At 41.8% G+C, this 21,053-nt stretch overlaps 1 protein-coding gene and 1 pseudogene across 1 annotated transcript in view; one reads left to right on the top strand and one right to left on the bottom strand.

The window, feature by feature from the left end:
• LOC124016266 (germ cell-specific gene 1-like protein) overlaps positions 1–21,053 on the bottom strand; it is a 50,516-nt gene that overhangs the window by 5,475 nt on the left and 23,988 nt on the right. The gene's annotated exons all lie outside the window — the stretch shown is intronic.
• Positions 49–6,042, top strand: LOC124016398 (annotated as a pseudogene).

The following is a 21,053-nucleotide window of genomic DNA, read 5'->3' as shown; positions in this document are numbered from 1 at the left end:
TGTAGAGTTTTAGTCAATCCTGTAATCGTAATCAATATCAGAAACGGAATGTCACGTGAGGATGAATTAGTATAAAGATGAGAAGATAGTAACATGTTTTCTCTACAACACTTATAATAAAGTTGATTTGATACAGGTTGGAGATGGAGACATTGGGTCAACATTTGGGATGGAATAAAACAGCTCAAAGAAGATGTGAAGCTGACAAAACAGTGCATGTGTGTGTGTGTGTGTGTGTGTGTGTGTGTGTGTGTGTGTGTGTGTGTGTGTGTGTGCAGGGCTGGACTGCACATCTGGGGCCGATGTGCCATGACACTTAGAGAAAATCTTGCAGTTTTAAAGCATTTAAAAAAAAACTATTCTATATATTTTGCCATGGCTAATGACATGGCAATGATGAAAATAATCATGGCCTCTAAACCATCAAGCTGCATACTGGACCCTATTCCAACTAAACTACTGAAAGAGCTGCTTCCTGTGCTTGGCCCTCCTATGTTGAACATAATAAACGGCTCTCTATCCACCGGATGTGTACCAAACTCACTAAAAGTGGCAGTAATAAAGCCTCTCTTGAAAAAGCCAAACCTTGACCCAGAAAATATAAAAAACTATCGGCCTATATCGAATCTTCCATTCTTCTCAAAAATTTTAGAAAAGGCTGTTGAGCAGCAACTCACTGCCTTCCTGAAGACAAACAATGTATACAAAATGCTTCAGTCTGGTTTTAGACCTCATCATAGCACCGAGACTGCACTTGTGAAGGTGGTAAATTACCTTTTAATGGCATCAGACCGAGGCTCTGCATCTGTCCTCGTGCTCCTAGACCTTAGTGCTGCTTTTGATACCATCAATCACCACATTCTTTTGGAGAGATTGGAAACCCAAATTGGTCTACACGGACAAGTTCTGGCCTGGTTTAGATCTTATCTGTCGGAAAGATATCAGTTTGTCTCTGTGAATGGTTTGTCCTCTGACAAATCAACTGTAAATTTCGGTGTTCCTCAAGGTTCCGTTTTAGGACCACTATTGTTTTCACTATATATTTTACCTCTTGGGGATGTCATTCGAAAACATAATGTTAACTTTCACTGCTATGTGGATGACACACAGCTGTGCATTTCAATGAAACATGGTGAAGCCCCAAAATTGCCCTCGCTAGAAGCACGTGTTTCAGACATAAGGATGTGGATAGCTGCAAACGTTCTACTTTTAAACTCGGACAAAACAGAGATGCTTGTTCTAGGTCCCAAGAAACAAAAGAGATCTTCTGTTGAATCTGACAATTAATCTTAATGGTTGTAAAGTCATCTCAAATAAAACTGTGAAGGACCTCGGCGTTACTCTGGACCCTGATCTCTCTTTTGAAGAACATATCAAGACCATTTCAAGGACAGCTTTTTTCCATCTACGTAACATTGCAAAAATCAGAAACTTTCTGTCCAAAAATTATGCAGAAAAATGTATCCATGCTTTTGTCACTTCTAGGTTAGACTACTGCAATGCTCTACTTTCCGGCTACCCGGATAAAGCACTAAATAAACTTAAGTTAGTGCTAAATACGGCTGCTAGAATCCTGACTAGAACCAAAAAATGTGATGATATTACTCCAGTGCTAGCCTCCCTACACTGGCTTCCCGTCAAGGCAAGGGCTGACTTCAAGGTTTTACTGCTAACCTACAAAGCATTACATGGGCTTGCTCCTACCTATCTCTCTGATTTGGTCCTGCCGTACATACCTACACATACGCTACGGTCACAAGACGCAGGCCTCCTAATTGTCCCTAGAATTTCTAAGCAAACAGCTGGAGGCAGGGCTTTCTCCTATAGAGCTCCATTTTTATGGAATGGTCTGCTTACCCATGTAAGAGACGCAAACTCGGTCTCAACCTTTAAGTCTTTACTGAAGACTCATCTCTTCAGTGGGTCATATGATTGAGTTTAGTCTGGCCCAGGAGTGGGAAGGTGAATGGAAAGGCTCTGGAGCAACGTACCGCCCTTGCTGTCTCTGCCTGGCCGGTTCCCCTCTTTCCACTGGGATTCTCTGCCTCTAACCCTATTACAGGGGCTGAGTCACTGGCTTACTGGGGCTCTTTCATACCGTCCCTAGGAGGGGTGCGTCACTTGAGTGGGTTGAGTCACTGATGTGATCTTCCTGTCTGGGTTGGCGCCCCCCCTCGGGTTGTGCCGTGGCGGAGATCTTTGTGGGCTATACTCGGCCTTGTCTCAGGATGGTAAGTTGGTGGTTGAAGATATCCCTCTAGTGGTGTGGGGGCTGTGCTTTGGCAATGTGGGTGGGGTTATATCCTTCCTGTTTGGCCCGGGGGTGTCCTCGGATGGGGCCACAGTGTCTCCTGACCCCTCCTGTCTCAGCCTCCAGTATTTATGCTGCAGTAGTTTATGTGTCGGGGGGCTAGGGTCAGTTTGTTATATCTGGAGTACTTCTCCTGTCCTATTCGGTGTCCTGTGTGAATTTAAGTGTGCTCTCTCTAATTCTCTCTTTCTCTCTTTCTTTCTCTCTCTCGGAGGACCTAAGCCCTAGGACCATGCCCCAGGACTACCTGACATGATGACTCCTTGCTGTCCCCAGTCCACCTGGCCGTGCTGCTGCTCCAGTTTCAACTGTTCTGCCTTATTATTATTTGACCATGCTGGTCATTTATGAACATTTGAACATCTTGGCCATGTTCTGTTATAATCTCCACCCGGCACAGCCAGAAGAGGACTGGCCACCCCACATAGCCTGGTTCCTCTCTAGGTTTCTTCCTAGGTTTTGGCCTTTCTAGGGAGTTTTTCGTAGCCACCGTGCTTCTACACCTGCATTTCTTGCTGTTTGGGGTTTTAGGCTGGGTTTCTGTACAGCACATTGAGATATCAGCTGATGTACGAAGGGCTATATAAATACATTTGATTTGATTTGATGTTAGTTTGCTATCTGGGGGCCCTCAACCGATGTGTTCATAATATGCTATCTGGGGGGCCTGACCTCCAGGCTGCTCTCAACACCCCAAAATAAAATAATAATATTAACCTTTCTTTTGGGGGGAGGGGAGGGTTGGAGTCCCCTGGAGGTCGGGGCCCGATGGCACATGCCCTGTGTACCCATTTGGTAAGCCGGCCCTTTGTGTGTATGTGTCTGGCTTTCTGTCTGTGTGTGTGTGTAGGCTATGCATGCTCACTGGTACGTCTCTGTGTGTGTGTAGGCTATGCATGCTCACTGTGTGAGTGTGTGTGACTCAGTTTGTTTTCTATGCCATATCCTTGCTTTGTGGTGTAATAAATGAAAACAGAGCTAAATAGAGCAAGGCCTTAGCAATGGGACACCATGTCCCCCACGACCTCTGCCTCCTGGAGGTGTGAGCTGCCTTACCATGCCAAACATAACATGTATACAACATGCATGGAAAATGACTGACTCAGATGTGCACTATTAAAAGAGCTCAAATCCCAAAGTATTGCTGGGGGGACGGGGACTGCTGGTCAGAGCTACAATCTGTGTGGGCTGGGAACATTGCCCCAAATGCAGAAATTTTTCCACCAGAGGTCTAGCCACCCCAAACCGTAAGTGGCAGCTGTGGGAATGATATCAAACCATACTATAGGTGTGAAATGGAGACAGTCAGCCAATGACACACAGCCAGGACAGTATTTGCACGTTTTGTGTTATGACACAGGGAAACTTGTTACTATAACTGCATAGTTCCATGTTCTGATTTCTTTGTAGTTTGTGTAGGGATGGCAGGATAACATCTATGAATACGGTCCTTGATTTTTCCCCACAATGTGTCTTTATTGCATTTGTTTCATTCATGTTATTCTTGGATCTATTACATTTATCGTGGAGTTGTGCTGATGTTACCGTACAGCTTTTGAAAATAACGTTGCTATAGTATTTTTAGGTCAGGGTATATTTGGAGCCTCCCTTTGGACAGACACGCTGTACAGTACATGGTAAACTGTGGCTTAAGTGCTATTACAACACTCAGTAGAACAAATACTGTGGACCAATCACACTTAAACTGTAATGGGACAAACTGGGATTGTTGTAGGTGGTTATTGCAAAGATATAGTAATCTGAGGAAAGAAAGTTACTGTAAAGTGACTGTATCTTATACTGTATGAATGAGCTATGAAATGTTGAGTCACCTTGACTGTTTGACATATTCGGTATGCTTCACATTGACACTGTCCTAACTGAAGATGGGTTTCACTTTGCCCTTTGTGATAATTTTAGGTCATGTATCAAGGACTATGTTTAGCTCCTTCTGATGAAACAACCAGACAGCATTTATTAGAGTGATCATAAGCTCTATCTTTTAACTTGCTCTGTCACTACAGTACATGGTCAAAATCTGTCTCTTCAGTTTCCATTTCAGAGTTATAAGAGTAACTAAAAGCTTAAAGGCCCAGTGCATTCAAAAATGTGATTTTTCTGTGTTTTATATATATTTCCACACTATGAGGTTTGAATAATACTGTGAAATTGGGAACATGATGATAACGCCCTTTAAGTGTAAGAGCTGTTTGAAAAGACCACCTGAAAAATCTGCCTGTTTTGATGGGATTGAGTTGTGGCCTGCCTGGTGACATGAGGAGGAGCTAGAGTCATCCTTTGCGGAAAAACTTTGGAAAAACTTGAAGGTTTTGCTGATAACCTGACTAGCGCTACAGACCCTAAATTAGTAAGTATGTCATAACTCTTAAACCCAACAGACCAATTATATGGTCTTTATATGCCTGATACAAAGTTACGTTTTATTAGCATTTATATGAATATGCAAAAATTGTAAAGTGATCATGAATATCCTAAAGATTAATAACCATATATTACAATAATTTGGTCCTGCATCATTGTGAAATCCTCTTTCCCTTTCCTAGACCTTCCCTCCTAAACTTGTGCTGGTGGATTTCGGTGACATGAACAGCATGCCAGATGTGATCGTAGAGACGCTGGAGTGTTGTGGCTGTGTGGATGTGCTCATTCTCAACAGCAGCCTTAAAGTCAAGGCCCCAGTACAGAGCACATCACTGAAGATGGACAAGCTAATTATGGACAATAACTACTTTGGCCCTATCACAGTGGCTAAGGGTACTATATCACAACAGAGCATAATTGAACTCAGTTAAAAGGAATTTGAGTTTGAGAGTTGTGTTACATTGGTCCCTTCCACAGGTCTTCTGCCATCCATTATGTCGAGGAAGACTGGCCATGTGATTCTGGTCAACAGCACCCAGGGCAAGCTGGCTATGCCTTTCCGTGCCACTTGTGAGTTCAGTCATTTACATACCGACAGTAGGCCTACTTCTGAATGTAGTTTGATGAAGTTTGAATTAACAAGTATTCAGATGTACAGTATGAGTTCCCTCAATAATGAAACAATTGTATGAGTGAGAGATCAGGGTCTGAATTTGGCTTTTGCTGGGTTTCAGATGCTGCCTCTAAGCATGCAGTCCAAGCCTTCTTTGACTGTCTGCGGGCTGAGGTCCAGGAGTATGGCATCTCTGTCAGCACTGTCAAGCAGAGGCTGCCAATGAGACCCTGAAGATTCTGAACAGCAAGAAGAGAGTGGTGGTCATGGCCCACTCCCTCCCCAAGATGGCCATCTATGCCAGTTCCCTTTTCCCAAATGTATATTTCACTGTGATGGCTGCAGGAGTGAATAATGTTGCAGGAGTGAATAATGCTACAGGAATGAATAATGCTGCAGGAGTGAATAATATTGCAGCTTTAGCAGACTCAGAGGAGCTGTAGTCAACATAGCATTGGATTGGCACTGGATTCTGGATACACACCACATAGAACTGGGAATAAGATGATGTGTTGGGCCAGCACTTATGACTGTCAAATATGGAGGACCAGCTGAGACCGGAATGAAAAGAGAAGAAGACAAAACGATTACTGAAATGTTGGAATGTTTTCAATGCTGAATGGACACAGGTGACTGAAAAAGATGTTGGAAAAATGGTTACTTGTAAACTAAAATAACTTTGGTATTTCAAGTTACAAGTTGCAACTTGTTTCAGCAGAACTGTCATATAGCAGAAATGAGGGAAACTGTTGTTTGTGTTATTGGGAACTGTATATTAGGCCTACAGAACCTAGAAATAAACCTTGTTTGAGCTCTGTCTCCTTGTCTTTACCTTTCATAATATATGTAACATTGGTAAAGAGACCACTTTGTAGCCTACAGATGGAATTGAAGACTCATATTTGTATTTTTTGACAGAGGTGGATGGTAATTTAATTACAATCTCCACTTATTATAGTCATGAAGTAACTTTTTTACGCTGGCTAGTGGACATCAATGGAATTGCATTGGGAAAGACGAACGAGAACTAACAGCCACGAGCGAGAACTGACTCTTGAACAAGACAATCGATATGGCTTTACGAAAACTGATTTCCCGCGTCTATGCATTGAACAGCACACCTCATTCTGTAAAGATTTTGAATACTCATATGTCTGCCTTTAGTGTATTGAGTCCTAACGCCGACTTGAGAGTAAAACATGACCGATACAACCTCTGCTTTTCTATCAACCTGGACGGCGAAGGTGAGCGTGAAACAGAGCAGGGATTGCCATTTACAACCGGGTTATAGTAACTCGAGGCCGTGTTCATGCATGGCCCACTTGGGAACGTTCCTGGTTAGGAACACATGACTGTGGGGAATATAATATGTTACACGTATAAATAACATTTTACTCTCTTGGCACAGGACATCAGGATAGCGCGGTGCTGCGCTACAAATTTACGAGCAAGAAGGAGGTAGATCTACTGTCAACTTATGTACCCGAGTCTTTCAGGGGCAAAGGTGTTGCAGCTCTTCTGTCAAAGGTAAACTCTCATGACTATGGAATCCCATGAAGTCAAAAACGTGTTTTACTGTGTTTTATATATATTTACACACAGGTTTGAATAATACTGTGAAATTGTGAAAATTATGATAATGTCCTTTTAGTGTAAGAACAGTTTGAAATGTCATTCTGTTTTGGTGGGATGGAGTTTTGGCCTGCCTGGTGACATCAACAGGCGGTAAATTAGTTAATAGTCCAATTACATATTGTTCCAAACTACTCTGCCAATAACAACTCGTTTTCAGTTTTTCCCTCTCTGCTCAGACCACTCCCAGACAGTCCTAGCAAAATTATTGCTTGAGAAATTGCTCTTTGCTAATTGAAAATAATTTTGAAAACAATCACTGTAAGGTACTTAATTGTTACCCAGCAATGATTTGATATTGAGAATTTAAAAAACGTCTGCATTTGACCTTAGAAAATTATTATACTATCTAAACATTTCTAGGTAGTATCTACACATTTTTAGATACATAAGTCAACATTTTGAGATACTTTTTTCTAACCTTAATTTGACTATTCAAGTCAATTAATAACAAATGATTATTTACAATAACGGCCTACCAAGAGGCAAAAGGCCTCCTGTGGGGATGGGGCCCAACTTGTTTAAATGTAGGACAAAACACACATCACGACAAAAGAGACACCACAACACTACATAAAGAGAGACATAAGACAACAACAGAAAATGGCAGGAACATGACAATACATGGTAGCAGCACAACATATCAACAACACAACATGGTAGCATCACAAAAACATGGTACAAACATTGTTAGGCACAGACAACAGCACAAAGGGCAAAGAGAGACAACAATACATCACGGGAAGTGTCAGTAAGTGTCCATGATTGATTGAGTCTTTGGATGTAGAGATGGAGATAAAACTGTCCAGTTTGAGTGTTTGTTGCAGCTCGTTCCAGTCGCTAGCTGCAGCAAACTAAAAATAGGAGCGATCCAGGGATGAGTGTGCTTTGGGGACCTTTAACAGAATGTGAATGACAGAACGGGTGCTGTATGTGGAGGATGAGGGCTGCAGTAGATATCTCAGATAGGGGGGAGTGAGGCCTAAGAGGGTTTTATAAATAAGCATCATCCAGTGGGTCTTGCGCCGGGTATACAGAGATGACCAGTTTACAGAGGAGTATAGCGTGCAGTGATGTGTCCTATAAAATGTTGAGATATTAAGTCCTCGCCCTAGGGAGGACTCCTGGTCCTTTACACAGACACAGAGACAACAACTGTTAGTGGTCAATAGAGCTAAGTGCTAAGCTTGCTTTATGCAGGGTTGCATCATGTAGGACTTTGCATCTGTAATTAAAAAGTTAATCACACAACAAACCATTGCTATTGTGTTGATTGATTAATTGGTCTATGTAGCCTGCACAAAGTTCGAATAGAAATCAAATTTGATCACATTCATATTTTCTCTTAACACAAATAAATGGGCCTATATTTAATATATAATTTAGTTTGTAAATACATAGCTTAGGCTATAAATATATGATGTTACTGCTTTGTTTCCCTTGCCCAGAGTGAATTAGAGTGCTTAGGCTTCTCTGGCTACCTGCAGCTGTGGTTGTTATCAGTAGGCTACAGTTGATCAGTTTGTGCTCAAGTTGACAGATGGAAATCACCACACAATGCTACAAATAAATGGCAGGTAGCCTAGTGGTTAGAGCGTTGGGCCAGTAACTGAAAGGTTGCTGAATCGAATCCCCGAGCTGACAAGATAAAAAAATATATCTGTTTTTCTGCCCCTGAATAAGGCAGTTAACCCAGTGTTCCTAGGCCGTCATTGTAAATAAGAATTTGTTCATAACTTGCCTAGTTAAATAAAGGTTAAATGTAAATATATATATATATATATATATATATATATATATATATATATATATATACTATATGCATGATTTACCATCACTACATTTTTAGATAGTATTGACTTATTTTTATGTGGTGGGAATTGGCTTCCACACATGATTCATTATGCCTGTGGTAACAAATAAATAGTTGCATGTTTGGTCCTATTTTTTAATTGCAATATTATTATTATTATTATGTGTTCGTACATTTTAACCATTCTCTCCTCTATTCAGGCTGCCATGGATTTTCTGGTGGAAGAAAACCTCAAGGCCCATATATCTTGTTGTTATATTAAGAAATATGTTGAGGAAACCCCACTTCTTGGTTATAAGCATCTTATTATAGTCTGAATAAGCTGCATCCTTGATGAATAGTGGTTGGAAAGAATGGTAATTATAAAAATACAAAATACTTAAAAAATTATGTATTCAGTATATACAGTACTAGTCAAAAGTTTGGACACACCAACTCATTCAAGGGTTTTTCTTTATTTTTACTATTTTCTACATGGTAGAATAATAGTGAAGAGAATCAAAACTATGAAATAACACATGGAATCATGGAGTAACCAAAAAAGTGTTAAACAAATCAAAATATATTTTAGATTCTTAAAGGTAGCCTTGATGACAGCTGACAGAAACGGAAGTCCACAATTACTTTAAGACAGTGGTCCTTCTGTAGCTCAGTTGGTAGAGCATGGCGCTTGTAACGCCAGGGTAGTGGGTTCGATTCCCGGGACCACCCATACGTAGAAAGTATGCACACATGACTGTAAGTCGCTTTGGATAAAAGCGTCTGCTAAATGGCATATATTATTATTATTATTATTATTACATAAAGGTCAGTCAATCCGGAAAATTACAACTTTGAAAGTTGTACAGTCGCAAAAACCATCAAGAGCTATGATGAAACTGGCTCTCATGAGGACCACCACAGGAAAGGAAGACCCAGAGTTACCTCTGCTGCAGAAGATGAGTTCATTAGTTACCAGCTTCAGAAATTGCAGACCAAATAAATGCTTCACAGAGTTCAAGTAAAAGACACATTTCAACATCAACTGTTCAGAGGAGACTGCATGAATTAGGCTTTCATGGTCAAATTGCTGCAAATAAACCACTACTAAAGGACACCAATAATAAGAAGAGACTTGCTTGGGCCTAAAAACACGAGCAATGGACATTAGACTGGTGGAAATCTGTCCTTTGGTCTGATGAGTCCAAATGTGAGATTTTTTGTTCCAACCACTGTGTCTTTTTGCGACACAGAGTACGGATGATCTCTGCATGTGTGGTTCCAACTGTGAAGCATGGAGGAGGAGGTGTGATGGTGCTTTGCTGGTGACACTGTCAGTCATTTATTTAGAATTCAAGGCACACTTAGCCAGCATGGCTACCACAGCATTCTGCAGCGATACGCCATCCCATCTGGTTTGCGCTTAGTGGGATTTTCATTTGTTTTTAATCAGGACAATGATCCAACACACCTCCAGCCTGTGTAAGGGCTATTTGACCAAGAAGGAGAGTGATTGAGTGCTGCTTCAGATGACCTGGCCTCCACAATCACCCGATCTCAACCCAATTTAAATGGTTTGGGATGAGTTGGACTGCAGAGTGAAGGAAAAGCTGCCAACTAGTGCTGAGCATATGTGGGAACTCCTTCAAACTGTGGGAAATGCATTCCAGGTGAAGCTGGTTGAGAGAATGCCAAGAGTGTGCAAAGCTGTCATCAAGGCTACCTTGAAGAATCTAAAATATATTTGGATTTGTTTAACACTTTTTTGGTTACTACATGATTCCATGTGTTATTTCATAGTTTTGATATCTTCACTAGTAATCTACAATGTAAAAATACAAATAAATAAAAACCATTGAATGAGTAGGTCTGTCTAAACCTTTGACTGGTACTGTATGTATGTATGTATGTATGTATGTATGTATGTATGTATGTATGTATGTATATGTGTGTGTATATATATATATATAATAATAATAATACATATGGATTATTTTACAGTCTACCTTATTTTGCATTCTCTGACCATGCCTTTGAGAAATATTTATTCAGGAGTACGTTCAATGAGAGGCCAAAATAAGCAACCATGTCTGAGTCACTTCAAATGTAGCTTACTATTTCTATCAGAAAGGAAAAATTACATTGATAGAAATAATTCTTCTTTATAAAGTTGTCTGTTGTATTACTTGCTTGTTTAAATTATTTGTGAAAAATCTCTTATATTTGTTTGTACATTTTTCATTGATTGAACAATTGTCATTTCTGTAATAGATTAAATTGATATCAAACACCCTCTCCTTGTCATGTCTTCAGTAGAGAGCTACCCAGTCTAGTCTGGGTCTTCATAATGTTGTTCTTTTGTTCTCAAGAAATATAAAACCTGCAGAATAGAGGATAGACGTTATTGATTGAATCATCCCAATTCAGGATTTGTACAGAATAAAAATAGGATAAAGAAACACGATGTTTTTTGCAAATCAGATTACAGTTTTTAATCTAGTCATAGATAGGGATCCTGTATTAATCTCTGAATACTCAAGAAGTAAAGAGTAATCTCCTTTAAAATAGTATTATCTGGAAGTGACAGTGGGTTTAAGGGCTTTAGTTCTAATCAAGAGGATATTGCCTTTCAGGACAGCAGTATAGTGCTCAGACCTTATAACTCTACACTATACTATACTCTATCCTTTGGACTGGTTTTTGGAGAGACAAAATACGGTTATTGTAATGGTACCGCACTGATGATAAAAGGACAATGTTTGTTGAAAGAGCTGCTATTACTACAGTATGTTACAGACACTTTTTTTAGTTCCAATTAATGTAACATTTTGTATTAAATATTCATTGGACATGTCGAGGGCAGTTGTGTGATAATAAGGAAAGATTATTGTGGGCCGGTGGTGACTAATTCATTTTCTGGGGGCGTTTTAAGATGACTTGATTGGGTATAGACCAAAGATCCTTGAAGAGCAATACACCTTTTGAAAATAACATGACATAACAATCTCTTCTGGTCCTTCTGTAGCTCAGTTGGTAGAGCATGGCGCTTGTAACGCCAGGGTAGTGGGTTCGATTCCCGGGACCACCCATACGTAGAATGTATGCACACATGACTGTAAGTCGCTTTGGATAAAAGCGTCTGCTAAATGGCATATATTATTATTATTATTATCTCTTAGTACTCAGCTCAGAGGTCAAGAGTCTTATCTGTGATTGCAGGATGGGGAGGCATACAAGGTAAAAATGCCACATGTGGGGCCACATTAGCGTACTATTGTGAACATGCCTCTGCATACATTTAAGAAGATCTCTATAGGTAATCTGCTGGATTCAGAGAATTGGGATTGAGATTCAGCACGTTGGAAGAGAAGAGGAGCGGGTTCTATAGAAACAGTTAACAATGACTATTATAGTCATTTTCCATAGTATACCTATTTATTTAAGAACATGTTTAGGAACGTTTATCTTTACAAAGCCCTAAGAACTAAAACAGAACCACAAGCCATGAAATAATTATTTGGAAGAAGTATTACAGCACAATGTTGATTTAACCCCACAACAGACCAATTATGACTTGCCTTGGAGCAGCTGTGAGAAAGACCTGTCATTTCAGTTGCAGAAAAATCTCTTCCTGTTAACTACAGAGAAGCAGCTCTGCTTCGTTATGAAGTAAGACATAGCACAAATATATTGATCACACTTACATGTATCTCCCTTCAGATTTTGAGTGAGTTACCATCTATATTTCCTGAGACTAACAATTCAACAGATGACACTTACCACTTAGCAGCAAACCTACAGTGGACAAATATCTCTATCACTCATTTAACTTGATTTGAGTGTCACAATAATATTGCAGTGGTACTGTGTAACTTAAACTCAGCAAAAAAAGAAACGTCCTCTCAGTCAACTGAGTTTATTTTCAGCAAACAACATGTGTTAATATTTGTATGAACATGACAAGATTCAACAACTGAGACATAAACTAAACAAGTTCCACAGACATGTAACTAACAGAAATTGAATAATGTGTCCCTGAGCAAAGGGGGGGCAGGGGGGTCAAAATCAAAAGTAACAGTCAGTATCTGGTGTGGCCATCAGCTGCATTAAGTACTGCAGTGCATCTCCTCTCATAGACTGCACCAGATTTGCCAGTTCTTGCTGTGAGATGTTACCTCACTCTTCCACCAAGGCACCTGCAAGTCCCCGGACATTTCTGGGGGGAATGGCCCTAGCCCTCACCCTCCGATCCAACAGGTCCCAGACGTGCTCAATGGGATTGAGATCTGGGCTATTCGCTGGCCATGGCAGAACACTGACATTCCTGTCTTGCAGGAAATCACACAGAATGAGCAATGTGGCTGGTGGCATTGTCATTCTGGAGGGTCATGTCAGGATGAAGCTGCAGGAAGGGTACCACATGAGGGAGGAGGATGTCTTCCCTGTAACGCACAGCTTTAAGATTGCCTGCAATGACAACAAGCTTAGTCCAATGATGATGTAATACACTGCCCCAGACCATGATTGACCCTGCACCTCCAAATCGATCCTGCTCCAGAGTACAGGTCTCAGTATAACACTCATTCCTTCAATGATAAATGTGACTCCTGTCTGGTCCAGCGACGGTGGGTTTGTGCCCACAGGCGACGTTTTTGCCAGTGATGTCTGGTGAGGACCTGCCTTGCAACAGGCCTACAAGCCCTCAGTCTGGCCTCTCTCAGCCTATCGCGGACCGCCTGAGCACTGATGGAGGGATTCTGCGTTCCTGGTGTAACTCGGGCAGTTGTTGTTGACATCCTGTACCTGTCCCACAGATGTGATGTTCGGATGTACCGATCCTGTGCAGGTGTTGTTACACGTGGTTTGCCACTGCGAGGATGATCAGCTGTCCGTCCTGTCTCCCTTAGGCGTCTCACAGTACGGACATCGCAATTTATTGCCCTGGCCACATCTGCAGTCCTCATGCCTCCTTGCAGCATGCCTAAGGCATGTTCACGCAGATGAGCAGGGACCCTGGGCATCTTTCTTTTGGTGTTTTTCAGAGTCAGTAGAAAGGCCTCTTTAGTGTCCTAAGTATTCATTACTGTGACCTTAATTGCCTACCGTCTGTAAGCTGTTAGTGTCTTAACGATGATCGTTCCACAGGTGCATGTTCATTAATTGTTTATGGTTCATTGAACAAGCATGGGAAACAGTGTTTAACACTTTACAATATAGATCTGTGAAGTTATTTGGATTTTTACGAATTATCACACACACACACACGATCAGAGATGCTTGGGGCATGTGAGGCTGTGGAATGTAAGCCGTAGGAAGGTGAATTCAGTAGAGGGTAGCAGCAGCATCCTCACATCTTCATCCATCATTTCTCCACCCTATAATCCAATGTGGTCATTTTCCAGAACAAACAGGGATTTATCTGAGATACAGACGCGTAGACATGTCTCTGCTTTCTAAAGTGATCTTTAATCCCTATGTATTTACAATGCACCGGGTCTTATTAAACAATGATCCCAGATGTGATGCAGAAACCAGGTCACCCTGCACTGCACAGCAGGTATCCCGCATGACTGAAACGCCTCGATCACACCGACAGTTATTGCATGTTGGTACACCAGAAGTACATTCATTTCCAGTGGAACGCTGCGTTTGCCTTGCAGCATTGCGTTGCAGAGGCATTGCAGTGCATTCTGTGTGGTGCATACGTTGGATTTATCGAATGTATGCATCATACTGTGTGCGTAAACGGCTTGACAGAAATGGTAGCAGAAGGTGTGATGAAGGAAACATACAGGAACTCAAATCCTTCTGTTCACCTGATTTAGAATTCCTCACAATCAAATGTAGACCGCATTATCTTCCAAGAGAATTCTCTTCGATTATAATCACAGCCGTATATATCCCCCCCCAAGCAGACACATCGATGGCTCTGAACTTGATTTAACTCTTTGCAAACTGGAAACCATTTATCCGGAGGCTGCATTCATTGTAGCTGGGGATTTTAACAAAGCTAATCTGAAAACAAGACTCCCTAAATTTTATCAGCATATCGATTGCGCAACCAGGGGTGGTAAAACCTTGGATCATTGTTACTCTAACTTCCGTGACGCATATAAGGCCCTGCCCCGCCCCCCTTTCGGAAAAGCTGACCACGACTCCATTTTGCTGATCCCTGCCTACAGGCAGAAACTAAAACAAGAGGCTCCCATGCTGAGGTCTGTCCAACGCTGGTCAGACCAAGCTGACTCCACACTCCAAGACTGTTTCCATCACGTGGACTGGGACATGTTTCGTATTGCGTCAGATAAAATTATTGACGAATACGCTGATTCGGTGTGCGAGTTCATTAGAACGTGCGTCGAAGATGTCGTTCCCATAGCAACGATAAAAACATTCCCTAACCAGAAACCGTGGATTGATGGCAGCATTCGCGTGAAACTGAAAGCGCGAACCACTGCTTTTAATCAGGGCAAGGTGACCGGAAACATGACAGAATATAAACAATGCAGCTATTCCCTCCGCAAGGCTATTAAACAAGCTAAGCGTCAGTACAGAGACAAAGTGGAATCTCAATTCAATGGCTCAGACACAAGAGGCATGTGGCAGGGTCTACAGTCAATCACGGACTACAAGAAGAAACCCAGCCCAGTTACGGACCAGGATGTCTTGCTCCCAGGCAGACTAAATAACTTTTTTGCCCGCTTTGAGGACAATACAGTGCCACTGACACAGCCTGCAACGAAAACATGCGGTCTCTCCTTCACTGCAGCCGAGGTGAGTAAGACATTTAAACGTGTTAACCCTCGCAAGGCTGCAGGCCCAGACGGCATCCCCAGCCGCGCCCTCAGAGCATGCGCAGACCAGCTGGCCGGTGTGTTTACGGACATATTCAATCAATCCCTATACCAGTCTGCTGTTCCCACATGCTTCAAGAGGGCCACCATTGTTCCTGTTCCCAAGAAAGCTAAGGTAACTGAGCTAAATGACTACCGCCCCGTAGCACTCACTTCCGTCATCATGAAGTGCTTTGAGAGACTAGTCAAGGACCATATCACCTCCACCCTACCTGACACCCTAGACCCACTCCAATTTGCTTACCGCCCAAATAGGTCCACAGACGCTGCAATCTCAACCACACTGCACACTGCCCTAACCCACCTGGACAAGAGGAATACCTATGTGAGAATGCTGTTCATCGACTACAGCTCGGCATTCAACACCATAGTACCCTCCAAGCTCGTCATCAAGCTCGAGACCCTGGGTCTCGACCCCGCCCTGTGCAACTGGGTACTGGACTTCCTGATGGGCCGCCCCCAGGTGGTGAGGGTAGGCAACAACATCTCCTCCCCGCTGATCCTCAACACGGGGGCCCCACAAGGGTGCGTTCTGAGCCCTCTCCTGTACTCCCTGTTCACCCACGACTGCGTGGCCATGCACGCCTCCAACTCAATCATCAAGTTTGCGGACGACACAACAGTGGTAGGCTTGATTACCAACAACGACGAGACGGCCTACAGGGAGGAGGTGAGGGCCCTCGGAGTGTGGTGTCAGGAAAATAACCTCACACTCAACGTCAACAAAACAGCAGCAGAGGGAACACCCCCCTATCCACATCGATGGAACAGTAGTGGAGAGGGTAGCAAGTTAAGTTCCTCGGCATACACATCACAGACAAACTGAATTGGTCCACTCACACTGACAGCGTCATGAAGAAGGTGCAGCAGCGCCTCTTCAACCTCAGGAGGCTGAAGAATTTCGGCTTGTTACCAAAAGCACTCACAAACTTCTACAGATGCACAATCGAGAGCATCCTGGCGGGCTGTATCACCGCCTGGTACGGCAACTGCTCCGCCCTCAACCGTAAGGCTCTCCAGAGGGTAGTGAGGTCTGCACAACGCATCACCGGGGGCAAACTACCTGCCCTCCAGGACACCTACACCACCCGATTTTACAGGAAGGCCATAAAGATCATCAAGGACATCAACCACCCGAACCACTGCCTGTTCACCCCGCTATCATCCAGAAGCCGAGGTCAGTACAGGTGCATCAAAGCTGGGACCGAGAGACTGAAAAACAGCTTCTATCTCAAGGCCATCAGACTGTTAAACAGCCACCACTAACATTGAGTGGCTGCTGCCAACACACTGTCATTGACACTGACCCAACTCCAGCCACTTTAATAATGGGAATTGATGGGAAATTATGTAAATATATCACTAGCCACTTTAAACAATGCTACCTTATATAATGTTACTTACCCTACATTATTCATCTCATATGCATACGTATATACTGTACTCTACATCATCGACTGCATCCTTATGTAATACATGTATCACTAGCCACTTTAACTATGCCACTTTGTTTACTTTGTCTACATACTCATCTCATATGTATATACTGTACTCGATACCATCTACTGTATGCTGCTCTGTACCATCACTCATTCATATATCCTTATGTACATATTCTTTATCCCCTTACACTGTGTATAAGACAGTAGTTTTGGAATTGTTAGTTAGATTACTTGTTGGTTATCACTGCATTGTCGGAACTAGAAGCACAAGCATTTCGCTACACTCGCATTAACATCTGCTAACCATGTGTATGTGACAAATACAATTTGATTTGATTTGATTTGATGTCGAACACACATATCCAGCTGATGCTGTGTATTTTAGGAAACCAGTGATGGACACAGTCTAATTTAGATGTAGATGGAAGCCTCTATTATTTTGCCAACCTTCAGATGTGAGTCTGGAAGAGAAAGACAGGGTCCCCGTATTGAAGCCACATCATTGGTGGCAATACCTTGTGCTTTCACAGCAAACTGTTTGAATTCTCTCTTCAAATCAAATCAAATGTTATTTTTCACATGCGCCAAATGCAACAGGTGTAGACCTTACTGTGAAATGCTTACTTACAAGCCCTAACCAACAATTCAGTTTTAAGAAAGTATAATTACTAAATAAACTAAAGTCAAAAATATGTTTAAAAAATAACACAATAAAATCCTATCTCACATGACCCTTGCTTCAAATGTAACAATAAATGCTTTGTTTAAATGTGATGATGTTGAATAAATGTGGAAAACTGATTGGATTTGAAAAAAGACATCAACGTAAGGGAATGTAGTCACTTTTAACCTAAATGTAAAGACATGGTGACATTTTTGTTGATTTCATGTTGAATTCACGTTAGTTGACAACTCTACCAAATTTAAATCAAAACTAGACATTGAACTGAAGTCTGTGCCCAGTGGATTATTTTCACTGACATTTCCACAGCATATTATTTGATCCAATATGAATCTCCTGGTGACTTCATTTTTGCAAAGCTTGTTTAGGCTTCTGTCCACCTGAAGGCTTGTGAAGTCTTCTCTCCACCTGAAGGCTTGTGAAGTCTTCTCTCCACCTGAAGGCTTGTGAAGTCTTCTCTCCACCTGAAGGCTTGTGAAGGCTTCTCTCCACATGAAGGTTGTGAAGGTTTCTCTCCACCTGAAGGCTCGTGAAGGATTCTCTCCACATGAAGGTTGTGAAGGTTTCTCTCCACCTGAAGGCTTGTGAAGGCTTCTCTCCACCTGAAGGCTTGTGAAGGTTTCTCTCCACATGAAGGTTGTGAAGGTTTTCTCTCCACCTGAAGGCTTGTGAAGGCTTCTCTCCACATGAAGGTTTCTCTCCAGCCTCTTGCATCTATTGTTTGTCAAAGCTTTTCACTTATAATGATGTGCATTGGATTTCTGGTAAACTACATCTGAGTTTGAATCAGAAATGGCATTATTTGATTATAATAGCATGGATTGCTCTTTAAAGGTTCCACCAGAGTACACAGATCATATTAAATTAAGGGACATACGTGGAGTTGGCTCCAATGTCAGATTGTACAGTGACCATTTCTTGGTAAACTGTGTAAGCTTACAATACACTGTTTCCTGTTCAGAGGAGAATTCACAGTATCAGAAGTGACCCATATGACACATAATGCAGTCATTATTGGGCTGTCCTTCCATAAAAAAGATTTTCACTATGATGCTGTGAAAAAAAGCAGAATCAGACACAACCCCCTCCCTGTATAATTTAATACCTCTGCCAGGAGATTATCCTGGTTGTATTACCAATGCTTCCTATTACGTCATGATGCCTATGTACAGGGCTTTCTGTCTGTGGATGCAAAGAACAATATTCAATCATTGCAAAACAATGTGTGTTAAGTCATGCAAGGAACACAGAAAAAAGCTGCATGGTCAGCTGTTCCCATATATGCCTCAAAAACTGTAATATGAATTGCATAAATCAATATTTATTGAGGAAATTGTCACCTGCAAATTATGTCAAAGCTGAAATGAGTTGCCTTGTGGTGTTATTTCCCTCCTGACCAACATAATACCATAGCCTGAGGAAGGAAAGCAAATTGCATATCTAATGCAAACATTGAAAAAGAAAGTTATCCTAAAGCTGATGTTACAGGATCATGGCTCAACAGTTTAAGTTTGAGCAGTGAAACCCGCCTTCTCTACCATCCCTCCAATCAAGGTAGAGCAGCACTGAAAGATGCGCACAGCATCTCCAGATTATGGTTAATATAGCAGTGTCAGATGAGCAAGAACATACTATACTAACTGTGTGTGGAAAAGTTACACCGTCGTTTATGTCCAACAAAATATTGTTATTATAGAAAGAAGGAACAATTTATTGCGATGAACAGTTTAGAGATCAACAACGTGTCAGTATGGGATGACAAGCGTATTTGGCACTTCGCTTGGAACAGCCGGTGCACCATGTTTTTGGGCATGGAATTATGATTATGTGTTTTTGCTTACAAGAATACCAAATGTACCGAAAGCAGAGATGTGTTGTTCATAGAATGGCCTCAATTTGTGTGTGGAAGAAGGTATGGCTGGTTCTCATCACCTTCAACAAGACGTTCCGCGACTCCTGCATAAACTTCTCTTCGTGTTCTCCCTTGCTGTGGTTTGCGCGTCGCTGTACTTCACTCTCTCAGGCTGCTGTGATTTTATTTTAGTGGATACTGCGAAACATTTTAAGCAAACCTCTCAACTTTTACCTTTGACTGTGCTGTTCCAAAGGAAGAATGCTTCATTTGAGAAGAGGGCTACAGATATCGGTGTGCGCTCAGCAGGTGCAGTTGGTGCGCAATCAGCCAATGTTGGTAAGGACTGGACCGCAGCACGGAGACTACCCCAAGCAATCATCATAGGGGTGAAAAAGGGCGGAACACGAGCTCTTTTGGAATTCCTAAGACTTCATCCTGACATTCGAGCACTTGGCTCTGAACCCCACTTTTTCGACAGACATTACTCACGTGGGTTGAATTGGTACAGGTATGTACCTACCTACCTATCGATGATGATAATGGTGATGATGATGATGAGTATGATAATTAGAGTGATAATGCTGAAACACACATTTGTTTTTGGTTGATATTTGTTTATATATATTTGATTGACAGGAGGGTTTCATTGTTTGCGTTCTGATTATGTTTACAACTTGCAAAAGGTGTAGAATGATGCACATTCTTCCTTGGAATTGCTGCTTGCTCATGGTCAGCCGTGTGTATAGGAAGTTAAAGGGGTTATTTAATGGATGGGAGAATTTCTCTATGGGCTGTCCTACATTTCCTTAATTTTTAAAAATGTAACCTTTAATTAACTAGGCCAGTCAGTTAAGAACAAATTATTATTTACAATGACGGCCTAGCCCCAATGACGGCCTGGCCCCAGCCCCATCAAACCCTAATCCGGATGTGCACCGCCCTATGGGACTCCCAATCACAGCCGGTTGTGATACAGCCTGGAATCGGACCAGAGTCTGTAGTGACACCCCTAGCACTCAGATGCAGTGCCTTAGACCGCTGAACCACTTGGGAGCCCTACATGGCCCATACATACACTCTGAAGAACAACTGTAAAATCAGTAACACAAATATTATGTTCTCTATGCCATTATTATTTTATCATTTTGACTGTTCTCCAAAAACAAATAAATGTACCAAACATTCCCCCAACTCCTGAACCTAACATCTGCTACATGATCATTCAATCAATCAAACTTTATTTATATAGCACATTTCTTACATCAAATGCATTTCAAGGTGCTTGGACCAACAGTGCCCCACAATATGGACATTGTTCTCTCCCTTGTTTGATGTCTGTGGTGAGCGGTTATTTTTATTTTTTTAAACAACTAATTTACCAACTTTGGTTCAATTATTTGAATTCCATTTTGTTCAGTTTTCTTCTGTGCGCTCAATGCGCTCATTGTACAGTTTCTCTAGAGATGCACAGCTGAGGCTAAATCTGATGT

Source organism: Oncorhynchus gorbuscha, linkage group LG26, assembly GCF_021184085.1.
Source record: "Oncorhynchus gorbuscha isolate QuinsamMale2020 ecotype Even-year linkage group LG26, OgorEven_v1.0, whole genome shotgun sequence".
NCBI classification, from domain to species: Eukaryota; Metazoa; Chordata; class Actinopteri; order Salmoniformes; family Salmonidae; genus Oncorhynchus; species Oncorhynchus gorbuscha.
The sequence above is the reverse complement of the archived record's forward strand: the minus strand, read 5'-3'. Positions and strand labels throughout refer to the sequence as shown.